General features: G+C 50.9%; 1 protein-coding gene across 5 annotated transcripts in view; it reads right to left on the bottom strand.

Moving 5' to 3' along the window:
• ZHX2 (zinc fingers and homeoboxes 2) overlaps window positions 1-25137 on the bottom strand; it is a 153070-nt gene extending 127933 nt beyond the window's left edge. The window contains exon 1 of one of the 5 annotated variants that reach the window (XM_023648314.2): window positions 24328-25137. The gene's annotated coding sequence lies outside the window, so the exon portion shown is untranslated. Of the gene's footprint in view, window positions 1-23264; window positions 23422-24327 lie in introns of those variants that run through there. The other 4 variants (XM_070221352.1, XM_023648317.2, XM_023648315.2 and 1 more) reach the window with 4 other exon arrangements.
• Between the last annotated feature and the right edge of the window lie 431 nt (window positions 25138-25568).

Raw genomic sequence — 25568 nt, 5'->3', positions numbered from 1 at the left:
GCCGGTTTGGATCCCGGGTGCGGACATGGCATTGCTTGGCATGCCATGCTGTGGTAGGCATCCCACATATAAAGCAGAGGAAGGTGGGCACGGATGTTAGCTCAGGGCCAGTCTTCCATAGCAAAAAGAGGAGGATTGGCAGCAGTTAGCTCAGGGCTAATCTTCCTTAAAAAAAAAAAAGACTTCAGAGGGTGAGTCTCTGGGGTTCTCATATTCCTCTCCAGGAACCTCAGGCTTCCTGTCTCTCATCCTTAAGATGATACTAAGGGCATTTATCTCTGTTACAATGCTGCAAAAAAGACCAGTCCCTTCCAGATTCAGGCTTTATAAAGAAATGGTTCCTTTGCTTTGTGGTTATAGTTATTGCTTGAGAAAATGTGTATGTGGTGCAAAATGGAACAACACTGACAATATTTGTTAATAATGTAGCTACTAGTTGGCAGCTCCACCCAGACTAGTCAGTTTCAAGTCTTAGTAAGGGCACTCACTTACTAGCTTTGGTAACCTGGCAAGTTACTCCCCTCTGTAGCTGATTCTTCAGCTGTAAACCGGGCAGGAGTATGGCGACAATTATGGATTATGAAGGATTAATGATGTGGGTTAACAGATGTGCTTTGAACTCTCCTGACCATAACCAGCGCTTGATACACGCTCTTATTATTTATTAGTACTGTTATTGTCGTCTAGCACCCTGCAGTTTACCCGAGGCGTCCATATACATTGTATGTGGTCCTCATATCTAAGACGAGTCAGGGCAGAAATGATATTAGTGTCTCAAAACTATTTAAAGGTATAATTATTAGTTCCATTTTATAGATGAGTAAGCAAACTGACAAAAAGGTAAGTGACCTGCCCAAGGCAACAGGATGGTTCAGAGAAAGAAGGAGTCACTGAGACCCATTTGAACTCTCCTGCTAACAAGGCTGGGTGACTTGCGGCAAGTCACTGTACCTCTCCGAGCCTCGTATGTAAAACAGAGGGCTGAAGTGGAGGCCTTAGCTCTACCATTCTTTCACAGAGAGCCAATGAGCACTGCAGTTAAGCGAAGGTATCCAGACTCACACTCTGGACTTGAATTAGAGGTCTTCCACTTACCACCTGGGCTGACCTTGGGCAAATTACTGAATCCCCCTGTGCCTCAGTTTTGTCATCTGCAAAATGGGGCTAGCAATAGAACTCACCCTAAAAGGTAGTTATGGTAATTGAATGAGTAAACCTGTGTCACATTTGAGGACAAGGCCTGGCACATGGAAGCTCACAGGAAACATCAGGTATGATATACCGAGCCTTATGTGGCCAGCCAGCCTCCCACACCTGGCCAGCCCTAAGCCCTGTGTGTCAGCACCATGATCTCTTTCCTGATGGTGGGGTCCCCACTGGGCAAGGCATCACCTGGGGTCTCCAGGTTGCGTGGTCTTAGGCAGGAGTGTTAAACCCTCCACCTAAATTCAAAGGCTGCCTCCAAGTGCCTAACATTTCAATCGGAATGGAAAACCCTATTTTCCCATTTCTGCCTATAACGTGGATGATAGAATTTTGCTTTCCCCTCCATATACTCTGGAAATCCTGAATAAATGTCAAAAAGAATTCACTGAGTCAACAAACCTGTCATAGTATTAAAACTCTTAGGAGTGAACCATTTCCTATGTGTCCAGACGCTTAAAGGGATGATATTGTCAATTACCTTCCTCAATAAACATGCTGTTTAGGGCCCAAGCGATGTGGCTATAATTTGTAGTTAACAGGTCAGTGGTTCATTCATTCAATTGGAAAATATCTGAGCCTGCCTGGGACCCAGGCATCGTCTACACTCTGATGATCCAACAACAACAACAACAACAACAACAACAAAAGTAATAGTAACGGTCACAAGAACAGCTCCCTCTTACCAATTGCCTATCATGTTGGATCGCCTCCCTCTGCCCTCAGATGCACTCTCCACCTTTCTCCGCTCTGCTCTGTGGCCCCTGTGGACTGTTCCAGTGGGAGTCCCCACCCTCTGGCTTTTAGGCGAGTTCTACCAGTGGGAGAAACCAGCACGCTCTCAGAGGGTCAAAGGACAGTGAGGTCCCGCCCCAACAGGGGGACCCAGGGAAAAGGAATATTTCTGTGCCTCAGCTTTGCCATCTGCCAAATGGGATAAAGAATAAAACTTACCCCATAAATGTGGCTTAAATGCGTTAACGTGTTTAGAACAGTGCCCGGCGATAGTGGGCATGTGTTCTGTGTTAGTTCCTCCTCCTTATTATCATGTGGGACAGCCGCTCTGCTTTGGCTACACCTACCTACACCTTGTTATCTACACCTATAGCTACACCTATAACTACAGGGGTGACCTATAGTTCCAGTGGTCACCTTCCTCTTGCTCCTTCGGTCCTAGGGGAGGTGGGACTGTCAGCTGTTGCTAGCCTGGGGCTTCTCCATTTCTTGTTGGCTCTGCTTAACCCGCCCCCGCCACCCCATAAATAGTCCATTCAGTAGCTCCCCTCACTACTTCATTTCCTGCTGGGACCCTAACTCAGACATCTGCACCTGTGTTCTAGGCAGCTGTCATGAGCTTTCTCTAACGCTTACAATATCCCTGTGAGGGACGTGTTATTGTGCCCATTTCTACAGACAGGAAAACCGAGGCTCGAAGCCTGTTCTCAGCCCCACTAGTAGGAAGTAGTTAAGCTGAGTTTCAAATTCAGGCCTAGCTTTGATATCCAGGCCCAGCTTCAATGCCCAATGAAAACAGCACGTGCCTTCTCGACTTCCCAAAAGCTTCCAGACAAGACGTGATGACGATCTCGTGTGATGACTACTCTGATAGGAGCAGGAACAGTGAACGTGACAAAGCCAAGGGCACCTGGGATTGGAGTGTTAGTCAGAGATGGCTTCCCGGAGGAGGTGGTATTAACCTGACTCATAAAGGATGGGGCATTATTCTGGAAACGAGGAAGAGGGACTAGAATGTGTAAAGATCCAGAGGCAGGAGAGAGAGAGAAGGAGCTTTTTCAGGAGCTGCAAGCAGTTCAAACATCCTGGAGCAGAGAACTCGAGGGGGAGGGAACGACAAGAGAGGGGCCAGGGCCTACGATGAAGAGCCACGAATGCTGAGCCGAGGAGTTGGGACTTAGCCATTTTGATGTTGGCAGAGGTGATGCTGAATTAGGGAGTGCTCTGGTCATCTGTGCATCACTGCCAAGGACAGAATGCCTTTCTATTTCAAAACTTCAGACCTAGCACGGAGCTCTGTATACAGCAGGTGCTCAATAAATGAGACTGACAACTAAAAGAATGAATTATAGTTAAAAGGTGCTCCTCTGAGTCTGAGCAGATGCTGCCTGTGCCCCGCCTATGTCCCTGCCCTTCCCACTTCAGTGCACAGCGGCCTCACGTCTAACTGCTGACACCTGCGTCTCTTTGCTGGGGGCCTGCTCTGGTTTCCGGGCCGCTTTGCTTCCTGAGTGGCAGGCCTGAAGTGCGGGGGAACTACAGCCCCCCAGGGAGCAGCCTGCAGCAGTGACTGACGGGAGCTGATGAGTAAGAACCACACCTGTGTCCACCCTCAGGCGGGATGGTGCCGAGGGGCCTGTAGTCTCCACGCACCCAGAGGCCCGGGTGGGTGAAGCCCCAGCTGCCCACTGTGGCAATTTACTCGAAGATGCTGCGCATCCTGCCGCCTTCTCATCCTGGTCTCACTTCCTGGCTCCCCACCGCCACCCCCAGAGCTTCCTCCATGTCTCAAATAAACTATGTGCACCTGAATCTCTGTCTTGGGGTCTCCTTCTGGGGAACCCAAACCAAGTTCGATTCTTGGTTTCGTAGAATGAACGAGCAGAGAACGAAGGGACTTCCAGGGTGACCTTTCAGGGTCAGGAAACACGAGTCTACAGCTGGTTCACAGCGGAAGCAGGATTCATCCCCCGTGCAGGTCGAGGGCACTAAGCTGCCGCCGTGCACAGAGGGAACGCTGAATCCTGCGTTCTAGTTTCAGCTCTGGATGCAGCATCATGTGCTGGAAAGAACATAGGCTTTCGAGAGAGGCAGACCTGACGTGAATCCAGGCCGGGCCACGCAGAGGCAGGTAACCCCCATAGGAAGTTATGTGGCACCTCAGTTTGCTCAGCTGGGAAATGGGAGCCACACCTTCCGGGCTGTGAGGGTTGTGAGGATGTTCAGGTGTCAAAATGCAAGTAAAACTCCTCACTAACAGAAACTAGGTTTCGTTCTAGAGTCTTTTTAGGAACTACTTACTCTGTGTTCTAACTGCTTTCTACCTACCTCCAGTCTAGCAATAATCTCATTGCATGGGCAACCCTGTGTATTTGCATATTTGCCTCCCAGGAGACTGGAGGCGCCTAGAAGACGAGGCTCAAGTTTGACTCAACTTTGCATTCCCAGGATTTGGCACCATACCTCGCACTTAATGAATGTTTGTTGAACGAATGAATGATAAAAATGAAAGAATCCCCACAAAGAAGACCAAGCAGTGATGATGGGTTCTCAGGAGCGTTCGTTCTTTCACTGAGTCCCAGCACCACGTCCTACTATGTGCCAGGTGCTATTCCATGGACAGACAACACAACAGTGGCCAAGGCTGCCACGGTCCTCCCTCAGGTGGCGGCTTCCCCTCGGGGGAGAGAGCAGTGATCTTCAACTCAAGCTGCCCAGCAGATGAACTGGGAAGCTTGTAAAGGGTCCCCATACTCCAGAGATTTTTATTTAACTACTTGGGTAGAGCTGGGCGTTTGGATTGCTTAAAAAGCTTCTCCTGTGACTAGAACGTGTTGGTAGGGCTGTGCACCAGTGGGATCAAGAGAAAAAAACAAGGTCACTTCAGAGAGGGGAGACAGCTGTGAAGAAAATAAAATAGAAAACGTGATTTAGCCCCGTGGTTCTCAATGGCGGGGGAGGGAGGCATGGGACAATTTTGCTCCCCAGGGGACATCTGGCAACATCTGGAGACGTTTTTGGTTGTCACGACTAGAAGGCAGGTGCGATTGGCATCTAGTGAGTTGAGGCCCAGAGATGCTGCTAAACATCCTATAACGCACAGGACAGTCTGTCACGACAAAGAATTATCCTATCACAAACATGGACAGTGCTGAGATAGAGAAATCCTGGTCTAGAGGCATGGGGAGCTGAGACCACTTCAAGGAGGGCCTCCTGGGGGAGGCGACAGGAGAGCTGAGATGTGAATTCCAGCACAAGCCTCTGGAGGAAGCAACGAGGAGCCCTGAGAGTGAGGTGGGCCCAGAGCCACGCTCACAGCCCTGAGCAGAAAGACGCCAGATGGTTAAACCGCCAAGTCTGGCTCACACCACCTACTCACCTCGGAGCGCTCGCACCTCTGCTCCTGGCGTCATTTTGGGGTTGTTTGCCGGGGTGGGGTGGGGTGGGGGAAGGGAGAGGGAAATCCGGCTGCTTGTGCTTGGCTGCTTTCACTTTTAAGTCCTCACACCCCAGAGTCCCCACCCCCTTTCCAGGCTCAGAACCAGAAAGGGGGAAGGAGCAGGTATCCATCCAGGCTGACCACTCAGGCGTCCCCACCACCACCTGCAGGTTCACTTCCTCCTCTTCTCCTAAAGCATTTCCTGCTGCCACTCCCTGGTCCCCAAAAGCTCTCACTAGGGGCAAAGGGAGATTTCTTTGGAGCCATCCTGCCAGCTTCCCCCAGCCCTGGAAGAAGCGATTTCCCAAGAGAAACAGGGATCCACAGAGCTGTAAATAAACATGGCATTCCAGAGGAGGAAGGGTGGGAGGGCAGCCAGGATGGCCCATTAACTTTTCCAGCCAGGCGCTGGGACCTGAGAACCTGCCAGCTCTCCCCTGCCCCCCAGCCAGTCCTTTTGTTTCCTTTTCTCGATGCTTCCCTGTAAATCAGCGGCAGCCCCTCTGCCTTGGGAGCTTGGACTAGTGGGAGCTGCACAGAGCAGCCAGCTTGCTCAACACCACGCAGGCTTTCCAAGGAAACGTCACAACGGCTCCATGGGCGACTTTGGTGAAAAGTCAAGTTCTTTTGTTCAAGGCTTCCAGAAAGGTCTGAGTCAACAGGCTGCTCCGAGGGAGCCAGGGTGGCTCCAGGCCTCTGCCAGGCAGCCCTACCTGCAGAAGTCCTGCCAACCTGGAGCACGCAGAGGGAACCCAACCAACAGACTGCTGAGAGGAAACGTGATTTAGAGGCTGCAAGGCCACCTCTGCTTTACAAGTGGGGAAACCGAGGCCAGAGAGGGCATGAATGACCTCCTTGAAGTCAGCAGGCAGTGGGTGGCTGAACTGGGTGACCCCAGGCCTGCTGACCCCCGCCTGTGTGTGGAATTTCTTTCTGGCCACATACTTATTCCAGAATAGTGGAAAAGTTCCATGTCGGTTCATCCAAATGGAAAGAGAGGCTGTGAAGAGCTGGCAGCCATCGCCCTCCAAATCGATGTGGGGTTGGGGGGTCACTATAAACATCTCTGCTTCCTTAGTCTCTAGATTTCTCTTCTGAAAGGAAAACATTCCCCTCGTGTTCCCAGAGTCCCCAGATAGAAGCCCCATGTCAAAATCCTGTTCCTGAGGAAGGTTGTCAAGTCCTGACTCATGAAACCCCATTTCACAAACAGGGTCATTATGGGAAATTTGCAGGAATATGTTCACTTAAGTAATTATTTTATTAAAAATGATAATTTGCCCAATATGCCCTGAGAATTTTGTTACAGATACTCATAATGAAGTAGGTAATTAGAAATAAATAGTTCCTTTCTGAAAATCTCGAATTAGAAATTTTTTCTTGGGGGCTGGCCCAGTGGCGCAGCAGTTAAGTGCACACGTTCTGCTTCGGTGGCCCGGGGTTCGCTGGTTCAGATCCTGGGTGCGGACATGGCACCGCTTGGCAAGCCATGCTCTGGCAGGCATCCCACATAAAGTAGAGGAAGATGGGCACACATGTTAGCTCAGGGCCAGTCTTCCTCAGCAAAAAAGAGGAGGATTGGCAGCAGATGTTAGCTCAGGGCTAATCTTCCTCAAAAAAAAAAAGGGAACTTTTTCTTGGGTTGTTATTTTAAACACATGCTACACTAGTGCAGAATCTCTTCACTCGCTGGAAGCCCTGGTTTACAGAACTGGCTATCTACAACCCGGCACTTACCAAACGAACGATCAGGCTCAATGGGTATTTTCTGCTGTTAAATTTGCACCCAAATACCCATGCCCTGTCAAACAAGACTCACAGATATGAGACTTTTCCGCTGTGCTGTGTTGTAGCTGTGTGTGAGTGTGTGCACCTGTCTACACATGACATAACTTCCAGTGGTACGCTTTTGTTTTGTTTTTATAAGTCTTTCAGGCAAGCCTCCCACACGGTTTTGAAAGGGGGGGAAAAACATGTTCTTTCTTTTTTAGCTCCTGCAGCTTAATATGATTCTCATCTTCCCTCCCTCCCCGCCTCCCTCCTCCCCGCCATCCTCCCTTGGGAAACCGCTTGGCTCATAAGTGACCACTAGCTATTCTCATGATCCATGCATGCCTTCACTGTTCGTCTGGATTTAGGATTACCAATAGCACATGGTGCAAAGATGTTTCATCAGTTGCCAGGACAAATGACCAATGTGCCAAATCTCCAATAGCTTACACCCCAGATATAGGTCACAGTGGGTCCATTGGTGCTGCCTGCCTCAGAAATTCCACAAATATTTATTGAGCACCTACTCTGCACAAGGGGTGGCCACACACACAGCTTGGGGGCTCCCCTATGCTGCCCAGGACACAGATACAGCTACTCCCCTGCATTTCTGCAGAAGCCAAGAGTTGCAGGCACAGCACTAGCTTCCTTTGGGAAGAAAAGCCTAGAAAAAGCTGGAGGCCACCTCGACCCTGGCTGCAACTACCCTGTGAAGCCAGGCAGGGTGGGACGGGGCTAGGATGAAAGGGACATAATGGTGACTGATGACTTCTGTTGTCAACGACAGGAGAGGCCATCTAGCTGTACCAGCTGAGCTAGGAGGAACCAAAAGTGTTTTCTTTCCTCAAAAGTAAATTCAAATCCTGTTATTTGTGCAAAGCAAAGGTGGCGGGTTGGGGGGCTGGTGCACAGGACTCCTCCAGAATCTCAGAAAGAAGAAAGTTGCCTTGACCTCAGGATCCAGCCAGGTCACCTGGACCGAGAGCTCCTCAGTCAGAAAGACTGAGCCCTGTCAGCTTCCTCATGGGATCCCCAGGATTCCTAAAACCGAGTCTTCTACTCCGCGGAGATAACCAAGTCACACGTGTATTTTCTGGGGACCAAACTCCACAATTTAATCTACGAGCCAAAAAACGTGAAGGTCACCAAAACCATATTTAATCGACAGACTTCTCTGGACTTCTCTCTCTGCCACTGGCACCCCTAAATGTCTGAAACCATTAGCTCTGTCAGAGAACTCGGCTTGAAATTCTAATACTGAAAAACAAACAAGAAGGTAACAACCAAAGAGTGAGGCACAAGCAAAAAGCACAGGGCTCTGGGCCAGTTTCCATTGCTAGTAATTTGACGTCACGCGTGTCCTTTACCTTCTCTGTGATGGAAGGAAGAATACGGCTGCTGCCTGGACCACCCCTCAGAGCTGGGCGCCCGGTGGGGACACGAGGCTTGTCAGCCCTCCTGCGCTGGGCACCGCAGGTGGTGAGAAGGATATATTGTCAAAGAGTGAAGGGCTCAGAACAGTTAAAGCTGTATCCTTAACATTCCTGAGGGTGATGGCAGAGGAGGGAGACGCACCATTTGTTTCACTGATACAGTTTTCTGTTCTAGACGGAGCTTTCATATTGAAACACTTTAAAGTAGCAGAGGGGCCCCGCATTTCCCGGCTTAGAGAGAGCCTGGGTTTCCTCTCCTATAACTCCTCAGAGGGGTGGACTAGGTGATCATAAATATTGGCTTTAATACTGCTTGGCTGACTGAGACAGAAACTAGTGCAAAACTGGTGACCAACAAAGGCTCGGCTGGTTAATCACAGGACCAGTTGGTTGAAGAGGGTCCTTGCTATCCTAGCAGAGCCCAGGTGCCACATGCAATGTTTTCAGAGCCAAGATTCAAACACATGAGCATTCCTGGAGCAGGATGCTGCAATCAAGGTTCTTAAGTTACTTTTCAAGGGCATTTAAAAACATTTAGAAAGTTCCACAGAGAAATAAATGAGTCTAGATTGAAAACAGCATCTCATTCACCGCTGGAGAATCTCTAGGGTTACCATGGTGTCTGACGCATAGTAGGAGCTCAAATATTTCCTGTATGAATGAGGTATCCAACATCCATAACACTCCTGGACACACCCCGGAATGTACTGGCAGAGCTGAATCCTCAAAAAGCTTTCAACTACTCGCTTAAACAGCCCTGGTATTTAATCCCTGGCCTTTTCTGCATCCTCCAACACACTCCCAACCTCACAAATCGAGCGCTGGCATTAGCGTCAGCTAGACCTGTGATGCTGGCCTCTGCCCCTTCCTAGCTGTGTTTCTTGTCCTCTCTGAGCCTCAGTTTCCTCATCTATGACATGCAGATCATTAGGCCTCTCTCAGGAAGAAAGGAATAGTAAGGCCCTCCTAGGGGAGTTGGGTGGAGTATGTAAATTAATCCACGCAGCGTGGAGAATCTGCCTGGCACATCGCACGCCCGTGGTAAATGCCAGCCGTGAGAGTTACTCTTGTTGTGTTCAGCATCATTAGTGCTTGGCAGTAATTAGGGGCTCGTTAAATTTTAATTTTCTTTATGCCAGACAGGATGCTCCATGCAAAACCAAATTGTAATGGTATTCTGCAAAATGTAAGAAAGGTAAATATGCTGCAAAAAATGTGTCCTTTAATGTTCGGGGGTCTTTCAGATCATTGAGACTCCCTCCACACACCACTGGGTGAGACAACTGAGCGCTGTCCTTTGAGCCAAAAATGGCCCTGGACTGTGTCAGGAAGCTCCAATCACGTCTGGGCTTTGCCACGGATCCTCTTTACTCCCTGATCCTCAGCGAGGCTGAGAGGAACAACGACTGCTGGATAGAGACATGTCCTAGTCACCAAAAAGTCACAGGCTCCCCCACGGCTCCCAGGCTCCTTGCAGTTAGGCAGGGTCACGTGAGCAAAGTGACACCTTGAAAGAGCGTGTCTGTGACCCTCCTTTTTGCTTTGCCTTTCCAGCAGCGTGAAAGCCAACTGTCGGAAATGACGTGGCTCCCAAATTTAGGTCCCCTGGACTCCTAAGTCCCAGCCTGGAAGAAGGCAACCTTGAAGAGCTGTGGCCCTTTAGTGCACTTCACGCAAGTAGGAAATAGACCTTGCTTTGTTAAAGCCACTAGGATATCAGGGTTTATTTGTCACTGCATCATAGCTCAGCCTAACCTGACTACTCATATATTTTATTCAGTGCTTATTCCAGAGGGTTCAAGCTCATTTGTCACAGAATGGCCAGTTATTCTCTATACACACACACACATATGATTGAAATCCCAATGAGACCATTTTTCCTATCATACAAAATGGCCCCATGAGATTACTAGGATTTAGCAAATTTGGCCATCTCTCTCATGGTGGGTATTGTTTTTTCTTTCCTCCCCAGAGGAAAAAAATTGGTGGAAAACTGCCAGAGGACAAGCATCTTGAGAATGAGAAGCTGTATGAGTGCCAAGAAGCACCTTCCAAAGGAAAGGAAAAAGATGCTCCTGTTACTCCTTCTGGTCGTGTGGCCTTTCAAAAGCAAAATCTTAAACTCTGGAAGGGAAGACAGGGGCGGCAGCTCTGAATCCCGCTTGCTAAAGCACTCAACACAGAGTCTCTCTACCCTTTACCTACCAAACACTTCAGCACTGCGATGTGACAGTCCTGGGCTCTGATGTCACTCAGGGCTGGCTTTAAATCCTGGCTCTGCCATTTACTGTGTAACTTGTGCAAGTTAATTTCCTGAAGGCTCAGGTTCCTCATATGTAAAATGGATATAAAAATTTCTCCCAAGCAGGGTCGTTGGGAGAATAAAATAAAACAAGGTAGAGAATACAACACGCTTGGTTCCATGGCTGCCAAACAGCAAGGTTCCATCAGTTTCGCCTCCTTCCTCCCTACCACCTTTAGAGTTTGGTCTCAAGTTCAGACTCAGTCAAAAAAAAGTTGAATATTGGAAATAGTCAAAATATCCTGTGACGACACTTGTGATATCACTGTAGGTGCCACACAAGAAGCTGGAGCCCGTGTGCCCAAGGGAAACAAAGGGTACAGCTGAGTCAGAGGGAGGAAGTGGACCCAGGTTGCACACCGAGGCCAGACGTCCAGATGAGGCAAGCAGGTCGGCAAAGTTTGGCCAAGAGAGCCTGATCCTCAGACAAAGGCAGCCTGGGACCTACGGAAGTTTCCTTGACTGCTTCCTGTTCCCAAGTGGTCCAGTGACTGTCCTTCCAGGCATTGGCTAAGACATGCCACCAGGGGCAGCAGTGAGCAGCAACTCGTTGCTAACTTGTGCTGACCCAGAGCACAGGCTCCCAAAAGGGATCTGAAGAAAGGGTCATTTGTTCATTCATATAACCATCCAATCACATGACACAGATTCATTTTGGACCTACTCAATGGGCCAGCCCTGTGCTGGTGCTGGGAACACGGAGACAAACAGGAAACTCTCCCTTGGGGTGGAGGGGTGGCTCATAGTTTTTCAGGGAGACAGATGTGCAAACAGACCCGAATCCACATGCTACGATTTCTACGAGGTCACTTCCACGGCACACGAGCCTCTCGGAGGATTGCACAAGTGTCTCTACAGCAGGAATGAGCAGGTTTTGCTAAGTGTGGAGGATGAATCTTTCTGGGGGAAGGACCCACAGTCAGGGGTTAGGGGTCAGTCTTGTGCGGCTGAAGTGTGGGCATATGGCAGAGGGGGAAGTACTTATAGCAGAGTATGCCTGGTAGATAGAGGTCAGCTCTCAAAGAGCCACCATGTCAGGGTCAGGAATTTGGACCTGATCCTATGGGTCAGAAGTTACTAAGTGGCAATCCTCAGAATGGACAGAAAAGCTCATTTAAAAAAAAAAATCAACTTTGAATGTCCTTAGACTGGGCCTATGCTTTCAACTTTGACCCCCTCACCACCACTTCCTATGGTCCTACACTTGACCCCTTCGCTCTTTTATGCTACCTGTGAAGCCCCGGAAAGCATTTATGTTTACGACTCCTGGGCAACTGGTGACCAGGGGAGGTTCATAGGAGGTTCATGAAACACGATCAGATTGGTGTCTTAGAATCCGTGTAGCTGAGGAAGAAAGAGAACGGTGATGGATGCCACGACACGTATTCCTGCCAATAAGAACTCCTCCTTCCCTCTATTGAAGAAAGCAGATGTGAAAGATCAACTCTGGAAGTTTCTGTTCACTTTTGGGCAGTAGGCCCAGCAGGACGTCCCCTCCTACTTCAACACACAGCACACCTGCAGACACTCTTTGATTCAACTCAATTTATCAATTAAACGACCATTTCTTGAGCAACCACTCAGCCAGAGCTAGGTGTTCAGGTGGCAGAGGGTGGGGTGGGGATGTGGGAATCACAGTGTAAAGCCCCAGTGTCCAGCAAGCCAGTGGTCTCGTCCTGGTGTCAGCATACATGTGTGACCAGCGGGGGACAGCATGAGAAAGCAGGCTTCCGAGACACACGGTGACCCTACAGCACAGACAGCCTACACTCGGGTGTGCCCGAAGGTGTGTGCTAAGCATGGTGTGTGCACAGACTGGGGAGGGCACAAGCCAGGAGGTCTGAACACCTGCCTTTGGTCCTGTGGTTCTGCCAGCAAGCAGCCTTCCCTCCAACCAGGACTCCCGACCTTCAGTTACTAAGAGAGGAGGGTCCATTTAGGCCAAGCACAGAATCTATGTGGCCCTTGATGGAACTGAGCAAGAAAGCTCCTATCATTTCTATCATTTTTGGAACTGACACATATCTTCTTTTTTTTCATATTTTTTTTTTCCTGAGGAAGATTAGTCCTGAGCTAACATCTATCGCCTAATCTTCCTCTTTCTTTGCTTGAGGAAAATTAGCCCTGAGCTAACATCTGTGTGGATCTTCCTCCACTTTATATGTGGGTCACTGCCACAATGTGGCTGATGAGTGGTGTAGGTCTACGCTGGGGATCTGAACCCAGGCCGCCGAAGTGGAGCGCATCAAACTTAACAACTATGCCAGGGAGTCAGCCCCGCATATCTTCTATATCCAGAAATCTTGAAGTTGATTCACCAAATCTCCTACCAGGATCAATCAGTGCACCCCTGCCCAACCCTGAAAGACCAGCAGGCTGATCAGGTTACAGCCAAGGCCACCGAGGGGGCCCCTTCTCCCAGCTGGGGAAACCCAATCCAGCAGGGACGACCCGAGCCATCCGTTCCCAGGCTCACCTGGGCCCCCACAAGTGTTACCCCTCAGGTATTTTCTTCCCATGAGCTGAAGTGGAGCCAGAGCTGGCTATGTGGATGGACCCACCACCCTCAGGACAGGCTCGGCAAGTCTGCGAGCCTGGATGGCCAGTTTCCTTGACCCCAGGCCCCTTCCTGGTCACTGGGTGATGGCCCCTTCCATGGGATGGAGGGTGAGGATGCTGCTCAGAGATCCAAAGCACAAGGATATCCCTCCAGCTGAAGGGACTCAGAGACAGCCTCACAGCGCACGTACGGAACGTCAGAGATGTGTTCCTGACAACAAAACAGCACCGGTCAGCATCTTGAGGGCACTGCCTAGGTGCCAGGCGCTGTGCTGTCCTTCACAGGTATTACCCCCTGTAACTGGAGCAGGGATTCTGCCTCTGCAAGTCCAGCTAGGCTAGCTGTGTGGGGCTGCAAACGCACAGATTCTCCAGCCAGACTGAGAGCACCTTGGGGAAGGGGCAGTGGCTTGGTCATCTTTGTGTCTGTCTTCCGCCCCCAACACTGAGCATAGCACCCCACACACAAGGAGCAGGGTGGTGGCAGGGCCAGGCAAGGGTGAGGGAATCAGCAAGCTAGGCACCCAGGAGGCAAAATTTCAGAGGGACTCCCTTTCAGGTGCTGACCCTGCACTTGCGCCAGCCTGAGAGTGGATGCCACCTTAAATTTCGCACACTGGGTGCCTCATTTGTTTCACCCTAGTCCAGGCCCTGGGGAGTGGACTGGTCAGACTGGTGTGTGTATGAATCCTGTTTCTCACAGGGCTAGAGATGGGTGACTGACCTTCCCCACCTTGTGCCTCAGTTTTCTTATCTGTAAAATGGGGCTTATGACAATACCAAGAGTTGACAAAGATATGGAGAAATCAGAATTCTATATAGGTTTCTGGTGGGAATGTAAAATGGAAACAGCCGGGAGAATAGTTTGGCAGTTTCTCAAAAAGTTAAACAGAGAGTTACCATATGACCCAGCAATTCCACTCTTAGGGGTCTACCTAAGAGAAATGAAAACCAGTGTCCACACAAACATGGCACCCAAATGTTCACAGCAGCCTTATTATAATGGGCAAGACGTAGAAACAACCCAATTGTCCATCAACAGGTGAATGGATAAACAAAATGTGGTATCACGGGCAGAACTGCATCCTTCCCAAATATCTATGCTGAAGGCCATATATACGGCCTTTAAAGATGTAATTAAGTTTCAGTGAAGCCCTTAGCCTGGGCCCGAATCCAATCAGACTGGGGTTCTTATAGGAGGAAATCTGGGCACACAGAGACACCAGGGATGCACGTGCACAGAGAAAAGGCCATGCCAGGACACACTGAGAAGGCCGCCGTCGACAAGCCAAGGAGAGCGACCTCAGGAGAAACCCAACTTGCCGACACCTTGATCTTGGACTCTCAGCCTCTGGAACAGCGAGAAATAAATGCCTGTTGTGTAAGCCACCCAATCTGCAGTATTTTGTTATAGCAGCCCTACTGGATGAATACCGGTGGTATATCCATACGAAGGAATACTACTTAACCATAAAAACAACGAAGTACGGATGCATGCTATGACATGGATGGACCTCAGCCACATTATGCTAAGTGAAAGAAGCCAAACACAAAAGACCACATATTATACGATTCCATCCATATGAAATGTCCAGTAAAGGCAAATCTATAGACAGAAAGTAGACTAGTGGTTGCCTAGGGCCGGGGGGAGGGGGATGGAGAGGAGGATGGAGTGGGAGTGCTAATGGGCACAGGATCTCTTCTTGGGGTCATGGAAATGTCCTAAAATTAGATTGTGGTGATGGTTGCACAACTCTGTAAATATACTAAAAATCAATTAACTGTTCACTTTAAATGGGTGAATTTTAAGGTCTGTAAATTATATCTCAAGCTATTTTTCAAATGTTGCTAACGCTGAGACCTATGTGTAGAGTTAACAGGGCCTAGAGCACAGCCAGAGCCCTAAGAATCGTGAATAGGACTTCTTATGGTCAAATCTTCTGCTCAACTGAAAGTTGCCCAAAGTGCCTCAAAGTTCCTTTATTTTTAGGGGGACTTTGGAAAAACTAAATTGGGCAGTCACCAGTGATTCTGTGTCCCTAAGTGACCCGTCCCTGCCCACACAGGACTCCTAATCAGCTACTTCCGGGGGCAGCACGCATGTTGTGGTTAAAACTGCTCCAGTCTTGGATTCCACAGACCTGTGCTGGAGTTCTGGCTCTGCCCCTCACACCATCTGCTCATCAGGTTACTGAACAAATGACCTGGGCTATGGTGTGAGGGTGTCTGAAGCCTGGCATTCAATAAATTGGGGGAAAAACCCCTCATGCATGAGAAAGCCCTTTGTTAAGGCCTGAAAGCACGCCCGCCCGTCTTTGCTGTTCTCCTCAGTGCTGGCTGGTGGCTCAGCCACTGGTTCTCATCAGTGGAGGAGGAGCCACAGCCCTCCCCCTGGAGCTGCAGGTGCAAGGACAGCAGGAGAGGCTGCACGCACATGTGTCTGAAGAGCACCAGGTGTGGTGTAAGACTGCCTGGCTTCCAGAAACCTGGGACAAAGGACTTCCCCACTCTGTGCTTCCTCACCTGTTAAGTGGGGATAACACAGTCCCTACGTCTCTTAGGAGTGTCCTGCGCCAACCCACAAAAAGCCCTCAGCATGGTGCCGACGATGTCAGTAAGGGCAGCTATGATGACGGGTGCAGCTCTTGCTGCTGGAGTGCCACATGACCATGAACTTCCTGAGGGCAGGGACCTTGTTGTCTTCCTCTTGTAGGTGCTCCTGAATGTTTACTGATTGACAGAGGAGAAGAAGGGAGGAGGCAAGGGACTGTGATCGAGCTGGCTGCTCAGGGAAGGCCCAAGGAAACAGAAGGGCCTTAAGCTACACTGTACAGAAGAGGCACAATAATATGCTGCCATATGATCATGTAACCTTGGCCAAATTCCCTTATCTCTCTGGGCCTCGGTTTCCTTCAGCTGGACTAGGTAATCCCCAAAGCTTCTTCCAGCCAGAACATTCCTTGATCCTACTGATGCACCACGTTGCTATTATTCTCATCTGCCTGACGTCTCCCTCCAGGGATCCCAGAGGACATTAGACTTTGTACCAGGAGACCCATAAATCCCATTTCTGAAAGTGCTGAAGTCAGGCCACGTCCAATTTCACAGTGTTGAGCACAGCCGTCAGTCAGGCTGTGGAATGCCTGTCATTAACCCACCGGGTGATCCAAACGTTTCCACTCTGTGGCTCTGTGCACCCAAAAGCCCCAGCTCTTGGAAACAACGTGAAATCTCCCAGCTCTCCTGAACTGCGTGGCTCAGTTCCCGCATGCTCACAATCGATTCCGTAACACAAAGTTCCCCGGAAGAAAGTAGCAGGCCGTTCTCCAGGATAATGAAACCTCAACGCTCTCTGTTACAGGAGGTCAGAGGAGCGCTTGTGTTTCTCTCTGCTCCTGCCTGGAGCCACCACCAGCACTGCCCCCGAATTTCTCGGCCAAGGGGCAGTTTCTTTTCCCAGCTTCTAGCTATCATGCCATATCCCTCCATTACCCACCCCTCTCCCTGACGAAAAAACAAAGACATACCCCATCCCTACCAGTGCTGGCATCCTGGCCTCTCTCCCTATCCCCTCTGGGCCACCACCCACCATAAACAACTTGGCCGTGACATTCAGCTCTGACCTGGCTGGGTGCAAACATCTTAAAGGAGCTGTTTCCAAAACGACAAGGGTGCAGCGCAAATGAAACTCATTTCTAAACGTCCTCCTCCACAGGCCAGGGAGTTTCCACGGGGGTTCTGGGTACACCCCAGGGGCCACGGGGAACCTGTGATGGCTTTGTCGTTAGAGCAATTCAGCCCGGTCTTGTATTTTAAGAACAGCGGGAAAGTTATGTCAACTGAAAGGAGTTTTCTGTGCGGTCTTTAACTACGTAAATGGCTCTGCAGCTGGAGAAAGCCACAGGCAGGCGTGTTATGATTCGAGGGCCCCCAATTACAATGATCCTTTTTTATTGTATAAAAACAGCAACATAGCCATTCTCCACTCTCCAGAGGCCTGCTCTTTCCATCCCCTTCCCCGTTGGCTGGCAAGGTTGCTCGGCATCCTGAAAGTGGCACCCAGATTCTCCTGGGTCGCCAACTTTACAGCTTCCAGCCCACTGGATGCCTTCTCTCCAGAGCCGGGGAGGAGAGGCTGGAGAGGGTGCAGTGACCCCTCGAGAATATTCTGTTACAGACACTGATAGAGACTTTAGAATTGTCTTTTTCTTGGGGGAGGGGAGGGAGGGACTAAGGACAACAGGCACAGATTTGGAATTCTCTCCCGTTTTGATTAAACTCACATACACACACACGCACTCATGCACACACCTCTACACCCTTTTAGTGGAAAAGCAATCCGACTGTCCAGAAGCACGTTCTAACACCATCCCTCCTCCCCACACTTCCACCCAGGCTGGGGTGGAGCTGGCCTCCCAAAGACCGCAGAAAGGCCTGCTGATGGCTAAGAGCACCAGCTTTGGAATCAGGCTGCTTTGAGTTCGAATCCTGCCTCAGCTACTTTCTCTCTGTGACCTTGAGCAAGCGCATAACCTCTGTGAGCTCTGGTTTCCTGGCTTTAAAATGGGGCCATACCACTGTTCTCAGTGCACTCTTCACGGTCAGACTAAGATGACGTGGGGCAGGGAAAGTGCTTAGCGGAGTGCCCGGCACATAGTAGGGACTCAATTTTGGGGAGCTATTGATGTTCTTAAGAGGGCGAACACTGAGTTTGTGGTGTGTTGGGATGTGTAACGAGCTTTGTACTCATTCAATCTCACCAGCCAGAGTGAAAGGCTGGGGGGAGCAAGATGGCTGTCGGGGGCATGGATGTTAGCCCCACCGAGGAGTGTTTCCTCGAGTCTTTCTGCAACACTGATTTAAACCGTCATGTGCATAGCCCACACACGCATGCTGCCTCCTCCTTCATTTCGACTTCTGGTCCTTCCTCGGTTTTCTGCGGATGTGCTGGAGCCCAGCAGCTGCGGCTGCAGGCATCGGACCAGGCCAAGGAGAATGTGTAGCCCAGGAACTCTCATTCACTCTTTGCCCACCCTTCTCAACAGCGGGCTCCGTCTCTCTCCCACAGAGTCTGCCCTGGGTCCCCAACAGGGAGGATGTCCTCCCACAGAAGGAGCTCACGCAGTGTGGCCCCAGGAAGACATGAATCCACTCCCCACACTGAACTTCACAGCAAGTGGGTCTCAGGAGGGTGCTGGTTTCGCCCTGCAAGGTACACCCAGCACAGCTTTAAACTCAGGAAGGTAAACCCAGCATGTGCTTCCGACTTTTCCATCCCAAACCAGGCCTGTGCACCCCTAAAATACACCACAAACCTCTCACATTCATGTGAACGCCTGGGTCACACTCCTTAATATCGATCCCCCATGGATCAATAGCACAAGCATTTCATTCACTGCAGATTCTGTGTTAACTACTATTGCAGTGAAACATTGCGCAGTCAGATTTCATCTCCACCAAGTGTTTCTAGTACTAGGGGATCAGAGGGGGCCAGAAAGAGGAAGAAAGTGTGTGAACCGTGGCTTTTAACAGGTAAATTGTTCACCAGGGGATAAAGAGAAGGATCAGCAAGAAAACTGGTCCTGGCTCTAGTCTTTTTTACTCCATTTTAAAGTTTGGGTAAAAACTGATGTCCTGTTGTCAGGACTGTTTTTCTCCTTGGGGGTCTGTCGCACACACATGCACACACACTCACACCACTGCCAATCAACCTCTCTTAAATGCATGACTACAAGCATAAGAACAGGAAACAGATTGTGGGTGGATGTTCTTAAAATCACAACCTGTTCGATGTAGGGTGGGGGCCATCGAGGAGGGGGGAGGGGAATTGGGAGGGAATTTTTTTTTTCAGTTAAAAATGAATTCACCTTGAGATGACTAAAAACCATGTCCACTCTATTGCCTACCACACTGGCATGTGTGGAGCCAAGCATCCTTCAGAGCTGCACTGTCGGCTTTGACCATGACACAGCACATTACAGTACCTACACGTTGCACCAGGGTCTCGCTGTGATATTCTGGGAGAGCGTTCCATTTCAGCAGTTGCTGAGACTTGCCTCAAACGAGGGCATGTGTACATGGGGAAGGAGGCAGGAGAATGTCAATGAGATGGGGACAGTCTCGGTCTTGGCATCAACGACAAAATCCATGCACGTTAATTACTTGGCACCTCAAGGATACCATAAAGTCACTAAAGGTGGTGGCCGTGATGATGACGATGGTGATAACAGGTAACATTTACTGAACACAATCCATATGTTAGGCTCTGTGCTAAGCCCTTTTATAAACTCCTTCTTAAGCTTCACAATGACCCATAAGGCAGCTTCTAGAAGGATTTCCATTTTAGAGACGAGGAAACTGAGGTTTAAAGAGGTAATAGCCCAAAATCATCAAGCTAATAAATTGAGCAGCGAATCAGGGATGTCGGTCCTTGCTGGAGAAATCCAGCGTGGGGAACCCGACGCGAGGGCCTCGGAGGCCCTCTGTAGCATCCTCTCAATTTAAAGCTAAGGTGAAGGGTCATGACCAAGCTTATCCTGCTGACGTGTGGTGGAGGGGCAGGTGGGACCCCAGAGCCCCAGGGTCAGGAGAACAGCAAATGTAATGTTTGAGGAGTAAATAGGTTCTCCCTTCCAGGGCTTTGGGTTCCACTAACCAAGTAATTATGAAAGGAGAGCCGGTTACAGCTGACTAACATCGGGTTAATTTTGGATCCCTATTGACAGGACCTAAAAGAAAATCTCCCCCATCATTCCCTACTTTCTTATTGCACGCTATCTTCTTTTTGCCCTAAGGCAAACCTGGTCCCCTGGTCTGAAACTTTCCAGAACTCACTTTATTTCAAATAAAAACCAAGCTGATTTGTTTCCGCCAGGCACACTGCTGTCAGTCTTCCCTTCCTAAAACACATGACATTCCGTCAGAAGCCTGCCATAGCTCCCCAGTACCTACAGACTAAAAGCCAACCTCCGCCACATCCACCCCCAAGTCTGGCGTCACCTCTTTGCACAGCTTGGCCTGCACCCCCCCCACCTCCCCAGAACACATACAGCTCCCAGGACAGTTTGACCATGATCAGCAATATCTTTCTTCCTCTTCTCATCTTAGGCACACACACTTTACCTGACAACTCAACAACTGTTCCAACATTCACCCCTTCTGTCTTACAAGTTGGACCCCAATTTTTCATGGCAGTGACGTGCCTAACAAAATATATGATTGCCCCTCCCTGGTGGGTTTGGGTGGCCACATGGCTCAGTTCTGGCTGATGAGCTAAGGACAGAAGTCCCTGAGAGGTGTGGTCCTTACTAAACATAATAGTAAAGTCATATCAGGTAAATGTTCCTTGTGCCTCACTCATCCTACTTTCTCTTTCTTGGAAGGCAGATGTGAGGCCTGGAGATGCAGCAGCCACCTTCCTACCATGAGACCATAGACCTGGAGCTAAAGGCCTACACTCCAAGGATGGGAGAGTGGCAAGACAGAACTGAGTTTCCCAGTGGTACAGCTGAGATATCATCCCATCCACTCTTCTTGTTGTCTGGCCCAAACAAGCCCCTAGCGGGTGAAGTCACCAGGGGTCAGGATTTCTGTTGCTAACAGCTGAATGCAATGAAATCTGATGCACTTCCAGACATTGTCCCTCCTCATTCATGGGTCAAATGCTACCTGCTCTAGGTAATCCTCCATGATGCCCTCAGAGCATGATAATTCTGCCCTTTGCTGTGTTTCCACAATTGTCACTTTTCTCAGTTCTAACATTTAATCCTGCTTGATTTGGCCTAATGAGTGTTTCCCTGCCAGTCTGCTCAAATCTCTGGAGGGTAAGGGGGCTCTGTCCCACCAGCCGCTCCACGGTGCCTGGAGCAGTGTCTTGCATCGAGGTTGGGGGCTCTGTCTCACCAGCATCTCCATAAGGGCTGGAGCAGTGCATACAGCATGGAGTGAGCGTGTTTTGGGGTCTGGCACTCTGCTTACTAGCTGTTTGGTCTTGGGCAAGTTAAAGAACCTCTCTGTGCCTCTGCTCTCTCATCTATAAAAAGGAGAGAAGGAGAGTTCTTACCCCACTGGGTTGTCATAAAGACAAAATAGTTTAATCATAAGCACTGGGGATGGGCCCTGGCATATAAAAGTGCTTAATGACTGCAGGCTCTTATTAGTGTGATGAATATTGTAGCTGCTGAATGAACAGATAAATCAACACACAGTTGCTAAATAAATGAATAAAGGAGTGAAACTCAGGAAAATTCCTCTGGTTTCAGACCCCAGGGCAGTGGCCACTGTTCCCTCTTTCCTGCCTGCTCCTGACTCTTTACTTTTCATTCTAACTACAACTTCTCATATCTGAGGAGCTGATACAATAGAGTATTTAAGGCTATGAAGTAAGGCCTGGCTTCAAACACTGACTTTGCTTTTTGCTGTGTGGCTTGGGCAAATTTCCTCCCCTCTCTGGGCCTCAGTTTCTTAAACTGTAAACCGGGGATAATAACAGTACTTATAGAGTCATGGTGAGAGTGAAATGATAAAGCACATAAAACACACAGCATTGTGCGTGGCATACGGAAACAGTTGTTGTTAGCAACCATTATCAAACATTGTCATTATTCTTCTTGTCAAAGGCACAGTATCCCGGCGAGTCACACGGCCCCGATGCAGACAAGGCACTGGGAGTGGCGTCACGTTTGGCATGTCAAGATACACTGTACATCAGGAGCCAACAAACAGCTGTGTCATTTTGATTTTTCCCTTAAATGAGGACTAGTTAATATATCTGATTTATCCTAACATCTTGGCCTTGAATTCTCCCCTTAATGGCTGTTAACGTCAGGTAGATCCTTAGCTGACGTCAAACCTGGCCGGGAGGAACGCGTGCACACGAGAACAATCAAAGATCAGAGCTTTTCAACAGTAACAATATCCCCACAGATCACAGGTCCGGCTACGGTTGGTGACACACTTCAATCTCACTTGCAGACTTCCTCCCCAGCTTAAAAGATGTGTACACAGCTTTCCAGAACTTTCCCTTCAAACTTAAGTCAACCGGTTACGTTTGTCCCATTCAAGCACTGGGCGGCTCCATTAATCTATTTTTACCATTAAACATGCCGTTTTACCAGATATTTATTCCACTTGGTTGTCATCCAAACGCTTTTTGACATTAGTGCCCTGGGACTGAACCGCTTAAACTCTGCCCTCATAAACAGAAAACCACCTTTGGATTGAAACCTTGAAGAACTCTCACAACCCCAGCTCTTCACTTCAACAGGCATTAATTTCTGCTCCGCATAAAGGAGAGAGCGTATGTGTGTGAGAGTGTGTGTGTGTGTGTGTGTGGGGGGGGGGTGTTTTAAGAGGGTCACTGTGGGAGGGCTGAGCCACCCAAGGGATGAAGGGGAGGGATTCCGGTCCCCCCAAACCCTCCCCACAGGATGTCTCAGGCCTGGGGAGATGCTGACTTGCAGAGACAAGGGGATCATCAGAGACCAGGTGAGGGGGAGAACTCTAGGACCCGAAGGACTTAGGGATCCCTGGGGTCCACGCTGGGCAGCGCCTCTTTCAAAGGGGAGGGGTCCAGGGAAAGTCACTGTTCCCCCCACTCCCCCCTCCCCACCTCCCCGACGAACAAAAGGCCATCGCGGAACCACTGAAGGCAGAGACCCCACTGGCTTTGAAGCCGCTCAGTCAGGTGGAAGCCCGAGCAAATCACAACTTGGCTTCTCCGTCAAGTTTTCTCCCCAGCCTAACCGACCGCCCTCCGCCGCCGCCGCCGCCTCCGGAGCTGCGCACGGCTCCGAGGCCAAGGGGACCGTCCTGTGATGCTCACTGGTTTCCAACTTTCCGCTCCTCTTCGTCTCCGCAGCCTCCTGCAAAGCGGCTGGGAAAAGGGCAGGTTGGCAAAGGCGGGGATCCCCAGTCCCGGGGAAGCCACAAAGAAGCTGCACCCCGACAAAGATGGACCTCGCGTGGGGCCGACGGAGAGCGCCGGCTGCCGTTCCGGGGGCGACCGTGGGCTCGGGGTGGGGGGGGGGGGGGGCCGGAGGCGGGGCGTGGGCCAGCCGGCGGCGGACAGCGGGACCCGGGGCCCCCCAGGCACCCCCCCGCCCCACGGCCCCTCCCCACGCGGGCTCCCCGGCACCTGAGCGGGGCGTGGGGACAGCGCCGCGCTCCGGCCCTGCCCGCGCCAGGTGGCTCGGCCGCGCGCCCGCCGCCTGCGGCCACCAGGAGCGCCGAGAGGAGCGGCAGCCTCAACCCACGGCGTCATGCTTCCTGCCACCACAGTACGGCGAATCGTCACCGGGAGAGGGGAGCAGCGGGGAGGGCGGGGAGCACACACACACGCAGCCCCCCGCCCGCCGAACCCCGCGGGGACGGGGCCACGTCCCGGTGGAGTCCCCGCGGGACCTGCCCCGTTTGCACAAAGCGCCGCGATCGGGCCAAGCCAGGGAGGGAGCCGGCCACGAAATAAATAAATAAAAACAGAGTCGGTCTACGTAACGCCCTGTCGAAAGCGGACGCCATATTTTTTTGTGGCTTATGTCGACATAGGGAAACGTAGACATGTTTTTCCTCCTCCTCCTCCTCGGTGTGGCTCGCATTTATCCAAACTTGTAATCAAAACTCTTAAAAAAAAAAATCTCCCCCCCCCGCCCCGTATCCTTGATTTCCTCCCATCCGCAAAAAGAGCCCGCAGCCCCCCACCTCCCCCAACCCTCCCTCCCGCACCCCGCTTCCAATCACAAACGCGGCCGAGTCCCATGAAGAACGCATTTTCGGGAGCCGCGGCGGCGGTGGGAAAGTTGGGCTGGAGTGGCCGGCGCCCGGCGTGCGGGGCTTGGGGCGGGCGGCGCCGGGCGGGGGGTGCTGCGCGCCGAGGCGAAGTTTCTTACCTGCGCCGGGGCTGCGAACGCGGGGACCCGGGCTGGGAACGCGGAGACGCGGCGCGGGCGTTCCAAAATGGAACTCTGCTGGCTCCCCCCCCACCCACTCCCCACTCCCCACTCCCCAGCCGGCGCCCGGGCTCGGGCTCCGTGGGAAATAGGGGGGGACCAAGCCAGCCTGCCTTAGACAGACGGACAGAAAAAGCCCCCGGACGGAGAACAGTGGCCAAAATTTTTTAAAAGAAAAAAAAAAAAAAGAAGAAGGAAAAAAAAAAAGGGGGAGAAAAAAAATGTCTCGATCAGTGGGGAATCTACGCCAAAACCCACATGATCTGTAACGTCAGCATGCGTATTTGCATACGATACCACCACCGAGCTGCCACCCGGGCTCGGGTTCCGCAGAAAGTTACAAAGTGAAATTCAGCCCCCTCCGGAGGCGCCGGCGAAATGTCATTTTCAGGCGGGAGCTGGGGTGGGGGGAGGCTAGCCCTCAAGGCGCTGGTTACTAGCCAAGGGGGGGGGGGCAGTAAATTAACTTAAAAGTCTGAGGCCAGTAACGGACTCGGTGGAATTTCTGCGAGGGAGGAGGGGGAGGCGCGAGCGAGATCATTGAATATTAAGCACGACCCGGCGCGGCGGCCGCGGCCGAACCCTCCCTGTGCAATACCCATTTTCTTTACGAAAAGTTCAAGGTGTCAGTGATGAGCTCAACCAACTGTTGATCCTGAGCACGTGGAGTGGCGGACCCGGGGACCGCGGGGCGCGGCTGCTCGCCCTGCGCGGGGCGGCACCCGGGACCCCGCGTCCCTCCCGCAGCGCAAAGGGCAGCGCGCGGGTGGGGCCTCCGGGCGCCCAGGGCGCTGCCTGCGCTTTCTCCCGCCTTCGGGCTCAGGGAAATAATAATAACTAAAAAAAAAAAATTTTTTTTTTTTAAAGCGAGACACATTTTACGCCTGGAATAGTCATGAGAGGGCTTGGGGTAAGGCGGCTAAGAGCGAGCCCCCCACTTATATAACGACTTGAAATTTGGATGACTTTTGCTGGAGAGATTCCGAGATTTCCGCTAGCGCAGGTCTGAGGTTGGTTTGAAGATCCTCAAACTTTTTTCCTTAAGAGCCAATAAACAAACAGACGCCCGGGGAGCAGACTTAAACTCTTGTCGGGCCGGCGTTCGCTGGGATTCACAGGCTGGGAGAAATGCACACGCCTGCGGCACTCGCAGGGAAGTCCCTCGGAAGCGAGGCGGGTCA

Source organism: Equus caballus, chromosome 9 (assembly GCF_041296265.1).
Source record: "Equus caballus isolate H_3958 breed thoroughbred chromosome 9, TB-T2T, whole genome shotgun sequence".
Taxonomy (NCBI): Eukaryota; Metazoa; Chordata; class Mammalia; order Perissodactyla; family Equidae; genus Equus; species Equus caballus.
This window is presented reverse-complemented; position numbering and strand designations above follow the sequence as displayed.